Here is a 9,476-nt window from a genome sequence, read left to right as displayed (position 1 = left end):
GCAGTTACGCTAACCACTGCGCCATCCGGACACCGTGTATATTGCAAAAGTGCAGACTATCCTAGCACGTTCCCCGGCCTGCTTACGTCCCCACCTAGCGCCAACTGCCCGCAGCCCCCATCCACATCCTCCGTGCTCGCTTATTTTAGATTCCCACTGGAGGTCGAACTTAAGTGTGCACCTGCAGTGAAGGATATGGATTCATTGACTATCGAGGCGAATCTATTATATAAATCCATTCTATCGGATGTGTCCGCCGTTGATTCCGCAGCAAGTCGCGATGCAGCTGATATAACTAGTTCTTTCCCTTTTTTTCCTTTCTCCCCCGTCCCACTTCAATTTACATAATCGTTTCTTACAGCTAAGTCAAGAAGAGAAAGTAATAAAACGCTAAGCTGGTCTAGGGGAAGCGCATTTAAGCCAGCATCTAGCGAAAGACTATGTGTGACTGTTATTGCTTGAAAATACTGTGATTATTTATACACTCCTGGAAATTGAAATAAGAACACCGTGAATTCATTGTCCCAGGAAGGGGAAACTTTATTGACACATTCCTGGGGTCAGATACATCACATGATCACACTGACAGAACCACAGGCACATAGACACAGGCAACAGAGCATGCACAATGTCGGCACTAGTACAGTGTATATCCACCTTTCGCAGCAATGCAGGCTGCTATTCTCACATGGAGACGATCGTAGAGATGCTGGATGTAGTCCTGTGGAACGGCTTGCCATGCCATTTCCACCTGGCGCCTCAGTTGGACCAGCATTCGTGCTGGACGTGCAGACCGCGTGAGACGACGCTTCATCCAGTCCCAAACATGCTCAATGGGGGACAGATCCGGAGATCTTGCTGGCCATGGTAGTTGACTTACACCTTCTAGAGCACGTTGGGTGGCACGGGATACATGCGGACGTGCATTGTCCTGTTGGAACAGCAAGTTCCCTTGCCGGTCTAGGAATGGTAGAACGATGGGTTCGATGACGGTTTGGATGTACCGTGCACTATTCAGTGTCCCCTCGACGATCACCAGTGGTGTACGGCCAGTGTAGGAGATCGCTCCCCACGCCATGATGCCGGGTGTTGGCCGTGTGTGCCTCGGTCGTATGCAGTCCTCATTGTGGCGCTCACCTGCACGGCGCCAAACGCGCATACGACCATCATTGGCACCAAGGCAGAAGCGACTCTCATCGCTGAAGACGACACGTCTCCATTCGTCCCTCCATTCACGCCTGTCGCGACACCACTGGAGGCGGGCTGCACGATGTTGGGGCGTGAGCGGAAGACGGCCTAACGGTGTGCGGGACCGTAGCCCAGCTTCATGGAGACGGTTGCGAATGGTCCTCGCCGATACCCCAGGAGCAACAGTGTCCCTAATTTGCTGGGAAGTGGCGGTGCGGTCCCCTACGGCACTGCGTAGGATCCTACGGTCTTGGCGTGCATCCGTGCGTCGCTGCGGTCCGGTCCCAGGTCGACGGGCACGTGCACCTTCCGCCGACCACTGGCGACAACATCGATGTGCTGTGGAGACCTCACGCCCCACGTGTTGAGCAATTCGGCGGTACGCCCACCCGGCCTCCCGCATGCCCACTATACGCCCTCGCTCAAAGTCCGTCAACTGCACATACGGTTCACGTCCACGCTGTCGCGGCATGCTACCAGTGTTAAAGACTGCGATGGAGCTCCGTATGCCACGGCAAACTGGCTGACACTGACGGCGGCGGTGCACAAATGCTGCGCAGCTAGCGCCATTCGACGGCCAACACCGCGGTTCCTGGTGTGTCCGCTGTGCCGTGCGTGTGATCATTGCTTGTACAGCCCTCTCGCAGTGTCCGGAGCAAGTATGGTGGGTCTGACACAATGTGTTCTTTTTTCCATTTCCAGGAGTGTATTTGTGGCCTGATGTTTTACCAAGCCCTTCCTCCCGTGCTCACCTTCTGTGCTGTTCCTTAGTGGCAGTTTACAAGTGCACGTGCCTTTGGTTTGTTAATTACTTTAGTCCAGGGTTGCACAAACCAAGGCCGGAGGGCTCATTGGAGCAAAGGACACAGCAGGCCCTTGCAGACCTTAGTCCTTAAGAGAATAGACAGTTGAAACCGTATCTGTTAATTAAAATTAATATTTGTTAAAAATTTGATGTGCACAATTTCTTTACAACCCTTGAGAACTACGTTGAAGCATTTGGGTTCACGATATTACCAAATGTGTACACCACTGCTTTATGTTGTTCGCAGATAATATCTAATTTCAAGTTTTTTCACGTTTTTTTTAAGAAAATTATTTTTCGTGCTTCTTTATTATGTTACCCTGGTTAGATACTGACATTCGTTGGAGGAAATATGGAGACTGTAGTATTTGGTAGATTATATGTTTTTCTGGCAGGGCAGCTCTACTTTGATATACTGACGCTCCAACATTAACCTTAATTTTTAATGCATTCTAAATTGGCTGTTCAGTCTGGATTTAATACAAGATCTTAAGTTTAAAACTTGCTTCTATCGTAATGCAGCTTGACGTGAAACAGGTTCATTCAATTTAGATTTGTTGTCACTATTACTTATACACTGAAGAGCCAAAGAATCGGTACACCTGCCTAATATCGTGGAAGGACCCCGCGAGCACCCAGATACACGTGGCATGGACTCGATTAATGTCTGAAGTAGTGCTGGAGGGAGCTGACACCATGAATCCTGTAGGTCTATGCATATATCCGTAAGGTTACGAGGGGCTGGAGATCTCTTCTGAACAGCACGTTGCAAAACATCCCGGATATGCTCAATAATGTTCATGTCTGGGGGGTTGGTGGCCAGTGGAAGTGTTTAAACTCGGAAGAGTGTTCCTGGAGCCACTGTGTAGCAATTCTGGAGCTGTACAGTGTCGCATTGTCCTGCTGGAATTACCCAAGTCCGGCAGAATGCACAATGGAGATGAATGGATGCAGGTGGTCAGAGAGATGCTTACGTACGTGTCACCTGTCAGAGTCGTATCTAGACCTGTCAGTGGTCCCGTATCATTCCAACTGCACACGCCCCACACCATTACAGAGCCTCCACCAGCTTGAACAGTCCTTTCCTGAAATGCAGGGTCCATGGATTCACGAGATCGTCTCCATACCCGTACACGTCCATCCGCTCAATACAATTTGAAACGAGACTCGTCCGACAAGGCAGTATGTTTCCTGGCATCAACTGTCCAATGTTGGTGTTGACGGGGCTAGGCGAGGCGTAAGGCTTTATGTCGTGCAGTCACCAAGAACACTGGTGTGGGCCTTCGCCTCTGAAAGCCCATATCCATGATGTTCCGTTGAATGGTTCGCACGCTGACACTTGTTGATGGCCCAGCACTGAAATCTGCAACAACTTGCGGAAGGATGGCATTTCTGTCACGCTGAACGATTCTCTTCAGTCGTCATTGGTCCCGTCCTTGCAGTATCTTTTTCCGGCCTCAGCGATGTCACAGATTTAATGTTTTACTGGACTCCTGATATTCAGAGTACACTCGTGAATTGGTCGTAAAGGAAAATCCCCACTTCATCGCTACCCCTGAGATGCTGTGTCCCAGCACTGGTGCGCCGACCGTAACGCCACATTCAAACTCATTTAAATTTTGATAACCTGCCATTGTAGCAGCAGTAACCGATCTAACAACTACGCCAGACATTTGTTGTCTTATAAGCGCTGCCGATCACAGAACCGTATCCTGCCTGTTTAGATATCTCTGTATTTGAATACGCATGCCTACACCAGTTTCATTGGCGCTTCAGTTGAAACGTCCCTACAAAAATTTATACATGACTGTCCTTAAGCTGACATACAATATTTTTAGCGCAACGCAATCTGACTTACAGAAATCCCTACAAAAGAATGGCCCTGACTAACATTAACCTATACGTTTCACAAATCACTTACCTCATAAAAATCTTCGTTGCTCGAACTACTGCAATACAGCGAGCGCCACTACTGCCAGCTAAATAAAATATTCAAACTACTGAAGGCACTAACTACTGATAGGCACAGTTAGCAAAAGAAAGATTTTGATAGAGAATAAACAATGTATTTACCTTAATAGTCATAATATATATAGCAGTTCATGACATCCATTCTTACAAATGTACTGTTTCTGATGGACACACCTCCAGATTATCCATTCTCAAAAATCCGCCATCTCACTTCCCCACATCCATCACTGCTGGCGGCTCACCTCCAACTGCGCAACACTACGTGCTGTTCACATCCAGCTGCCCAACACTACAATAGCCAACAATAATGCAAACCATCCACAGACTGCGCACAGCACAGCCAGTGATTGTCATACAGAGCGCTACATGGCGTTACCAATATAAAAACCTAAACAGCCTACTTACATAGCCCCCATGCTCCCCACAAAAAATTTTACAAATTGTTTTGGGCAGTGGCCAGTACAGATTTGAAAAAAAAATTCATAATCATAATTACAATAACAAAGAAATCAAATGCACACACTTATTGATACAATGTTGGTCAAAAGCTAAAATTTTCTCACAGTCCATAAAGACAGTCCTGATCGTTCATCACAGTAAAATAGCAGTGTTTTTCTCAAAGTCTGAGCAGTAAAAGAAAATGCACACAGAAGTAGTGGATTTCCATGCAGTCTTGAAGAAGTAGTGTTGTCCTTCCAACTGAAAGACAGTGCTGACTCTTGACATGCAGACAGGTAATGGGCCACACCAGAGCAAACCCACAGCAGAGTCAGTCGAAGTTGAAGAATATTGGTAGGTAGGTCATCACAGAGCAGACCACTGTAGTCTTGTTAGAGATTACGGTATTGGTGGGCCACCAGAGGTGCAGACCCACTGCAGTCCTTGTAGAGATAATGGTACTGGTGGGCCATCAAAGATGCAGGCCCACTGTAGTCCTTGTAGAGATGGCTAGCAGCCATCCGTTGCGACTGTGAAGGTGCACAATCACCATAGAACAGTCTTGTGGACAATATAGCAAGTCCATGAACCACCGCTTGTGCACTCACAAAAAAGTTTTTTTGAAATGTCCTTAGAACCAGCAATGCTGTTATCCAGTCCCTTGGTGAATTATTAACACATGTGCAAACACTAACAGTCCCAACTTCTCACATATTGTGCATTACTATGACCAACAGAAATGTGTGCAGTGAAATGTAACTTAATTTGAAGAACTGGTGTCTATACAATTATAAATTTACTACATAAAAATACAATTACAAAGGTATAAAATACATCATTAAAGAACATAACAATACAGATAACATTTTTAGTAAAACAGGCTTTACAAAAGAATAGAAATAAACATATACATCAGTGTTACCAGAATTATGTACATACATAAAGATCAGAATAACTTTTGAAACATCAACTTCACATATGAGCAACAAAACAGAATAGATAAATAATGTCTAAACATCTTTACAAAGTAAATAACATAGTAGTAGAAAAATTCTACAACATAACTCTCATCAGCTAAACACATAAAGACAGGAAAGACACAAATACACAAGGGTACACAAACACATAGCAGAATAACGCAAGAGGAAAGTGCAGGGTTTGTTTTCAGTGTAACATTTGGTACTGCAGTCCAACCCAAAACTTCATTCTGTAGATCTTTCTTCTTATTTCAACATTTGTTTCCACCAAAAAAAAATCCTATCCAAGCATGCTTTCTGTATTCTGTTCACATCCTCTTTCAAAAATAGTTTTTCTCCACTGTACACTACTTTTTTTGCCAAACCATTTTCTTATAGCTTCTCAATGCACTTCTTCCAATTCATCATAACTCATTCTCTCATATAGTCTACCCCCTCTTAAGCTAACTTAAATCTACTGAGCTCAGATGCTAAACTAAGGGAAGAGGCAATGCAGCAGCACAAAACAATTAATACAAACAGCAATGAAAAAAATGGAAATTGTCAAAGCAAGTTACAGTAAATCTAATCTAAATTACCAAGCAAATGCTACATTACAACTAATATGAGCCAATGTGCAGCAACAAGAAAAATAAATCAGTAGTAAAACTGGCTTAACAGAGTAATACAAAGTGAAATTTAGTAGCACTATGCCTGGCAAGTAGCAGCAGCAAATGCAATAACTTATATCTAATCATGACAAAGCTCAAGCAGAAAAAATATTGCAGTAAAGATGGCCATGTCTAATACCTATGTCACATCTTAACACTAGAGTGATGCATCACGATAACTTACTCTACCAAAAAAATTACCAAGTAGTTGAAAAGAAAATTATGTATGTAGTAACTGTTATTAATCCCTTCTTATTGTTCTTTCCTTTCCAAGTGCTCCTTTTTCGAAGAATGTGGATCATAAAATTATTATTTAATTGATCTGTTGGCAGAAAGTGTTCACATTAGCAAATGCACTTAATTTTATTTTATAAAACCAATGCTGCAACATAGCTGGAAACCAGATATTAAACAAAATGAGCAATCTCTCAACTACAGACGCAACAGATGTAAAATGTTTCTCATCATTTCATTAGGCATTCTAGTAAATATCATAAATTAAGAGCTCCACAGTGTAATCATATGTTTTCAAGTTTGAGCGTGTCGTATTTGCGATGCTTTCGACAAAGATATGTCAATAGCGAGGATAATGGCCACTTTTCTTTTTCTCCACCTAATGGCTTTCTTTTGTCAGACGACTATCTCTCAGCTGGGCGCCCAAAACGCATTACGTCAAGGTGACCTACCTTCCTTACCGAAATATTTGCGACATCAGTTTCCGCTACAGTGACAGTCTCATATAAAAATTTCACAGGTCGAGAATTTGCGTTACAAATGTGTAGAAAGAAAATCCTGTAAATATAACTGTGTCCAAAAAATTTTCGTCGGCATTGTGGTACATTCACGCATTTACACACATTTCATAACTCTTAAAGTACGATTCTCGGTTTCCAACATCCTTTTTCACAAGTCAGAGTCCCTAACCACTACTCATTATTCCTTACCTTGCTACACATATAAATATTCGTCGACACTTCTTCAACATTTCATCATAATAAATACATAGCATAATCAAATTCCTCATATAGCATCAACTTATTGATCATAAACATACCTCAACAGCATAATATACATCGTCATCATAATAATAACATCATAAAAACTCAGCAACTCAGCCAAATCTCAAAGTCGTTGTAGCTTCCTCCAATAATTTCAAAACCTAAAAAAAAAAAAAAAATCTCTGCTCATTTCAGTAGTGTCATCTACCTCAAATGTACTTTAAAAATCATGATCCCATACCAAATACATCATTCAAAGCTCTCATAGAATCACAATGGTTCCGAAAAAATATGAACAGTTCACAAAATACAAACAACATACAATTTCGTAAGTGTGAAGTTATCCAATGGTGTAATTACGTGAATGTCTGTCACTGACATAGTAAAAAAATGTTTGTTTCTCTGTTAAATAATCAGGTAGCTGTGTAATTCATTGTTGGAGAAATATGGTACCGATGTGTAAAGTTGTATAAGCAAACACCATATTAGCTAGGGCTCCTTGTGCTTGCCACACACATGGTACACAAAGTAAGCGTGTACCCCCCTGCGGATTAATGTAATTATACCCTCAGGTGTTACAGATTACAGCAATGGAATGAAATGTATCACGGAAAACTTTCTTTGTAATTCAAAAATCTTGAAAAATAAGTGGTTCAAGTACAAAATTATTCACTCAAATGCGTGCCCTGTAGCGCTAAATGTGCGTCTTGCTGTAAGATAATTCTGTGGAAGTGTCGTAGTTATCGTCCTCTGTAAGCAAAGTTCTGCTGAAGTCAATGTACTTACCTCATCATAAACGAAAGTGAAATACTTTGCGCATAGATATCGTAGTTATTACGTACCTTACCATGAGCAAGAAAGTACTATAATGTAACGTATTTTTGTGCTACAAAAAAAGCTGTCTCATTGTAGCTATACCACAAATGTTACTACTAAAACATGTTTTACTTTCCAGAAGAATTCAGAAAAACTGAGCAGATATAAAGCAGATACAGCACAAAAGCAACAATGTACATTGTGTCACACATTAGTAGCATCGTGATATAATCGTTTAGCTGTCAAAGAAACCAAATATTAAGTCATCTTTAATCTCACATAAACTACTTCAAATAAGGAATGTCTTTTCAAGTAAACCAAAATGTTGCATTAAAATCTCATTAGCAGTATATGTTCTAAGTATCTAAGCCTTATAGTCGTTACGTAATCGTGTAACTATTAAGCAAGAATGTACACACACAATAACACTGTGTCGTCTGTTCACTATAACAATGCATTCGTAACTACTATCTAAATATGTTCCCTAGGTTCTAGACTGGATAGTTAACTTTAAATATTGTTGCATGTTAACAGTTTCTAAGCCTGACAAAGCATACTAGTAATGTGAAGTAAAAAATTTTATAGCAAAAACTAAGTTAAAAAAATAGATTATCTCTCAATAAGCGGTTTTACATGTGAAGTGTGGTACAATCCTTTGCTCTTCATAGTACTCAGAGTTTCAACTTGAATGCAATTATCATGCGGTATATGTCGGTAAGGAATGCTAATTTTTTTTCAAGGTTAACGTCTATGTTATTTTTCTCCGAGCCAGCCGGCGCACGTGGCTGCCTGCGGCGCGAGTCATTGTCTGACACTTTGTTGGCGCGCGTCGTTATTGGGATTAGGAGACCTAACTTCCACAAATTCACCTTGTCGAGAGGGCCCTGCCCTATCTGAATCCCACCAGTTCTGATGCAATTCAGGTCTGTCATTACGATTACATCGTCTGTCGTCATGTTGGTAGATTCCATAATTTCTTTCTTGTCGGTCACGTAGTGGAGAATTTCTCCCTGAATCGTAACTGCACGCTGAACTGTTACGTCTGAAGTTATTCTTTCTCCCTTGATAATAATTGTTTTGGTTCCCATACTGTTTGTTTCTATGGTTGTCTCTGTCATATTCATTACTATGGAAATGCGATTTTGGTCTGTAACTATTACTCTGCCAGTGGTTGTCATAAGTGTGGTGTCTGTTTTGTTCACGATTTGCGTTGTAAGAATAGCATTGTCGTGTCCAGTTATCATTTCTTTCATCGCGGAATTGCGACGGATGTGACTTGTAATTGGTGTGTTCCTGTTTTCGCACTCCGCGATTGTCAGTGTCAATTTCTAATTCTTGTAAGAGTCCCTGAGAAGCTTCAATGTCGTCTTTGCAACGTCCTGCCAAAATAATATGTCGTAAATGTTCAGGTAATTTGATTAAGAAAATGCGGATGAGTTCTGAGGGGCTGTATGGGTTTGAGAGGTACTGATTCTTGTGCAACATGTCTTCAAAATATTTCACAAGACTGGAAAATTCAGATTGTTCGAAATGTTTCATCATTATAATGCTATGTTTTACTCGGTCTTGAGTAGCTTGAGACCAATATGCTGAGAGGAAGACGTGATAAAATTCTCCTTCACTGTGACAATCG

Source organism: Schistocerca nitens, chromosome 4 (assembly GCF_023898315.1).
Source record: "Schistocerca nitens isolate TAMUIC-IGC-003100 chromosome 4, iqSchNite1.1, whole genome shotgun sequence".
NCBI lineage: Eukaryota > Metazoa > Arthropoda > Insecta > Orthoptera > Acrididae > Schistocerca > Schistocerca nitens.
The sequence above is the reverse complement of the archived record's forward strand: the minus strand, read 5'-3'. Positions refer to the sequence as shown.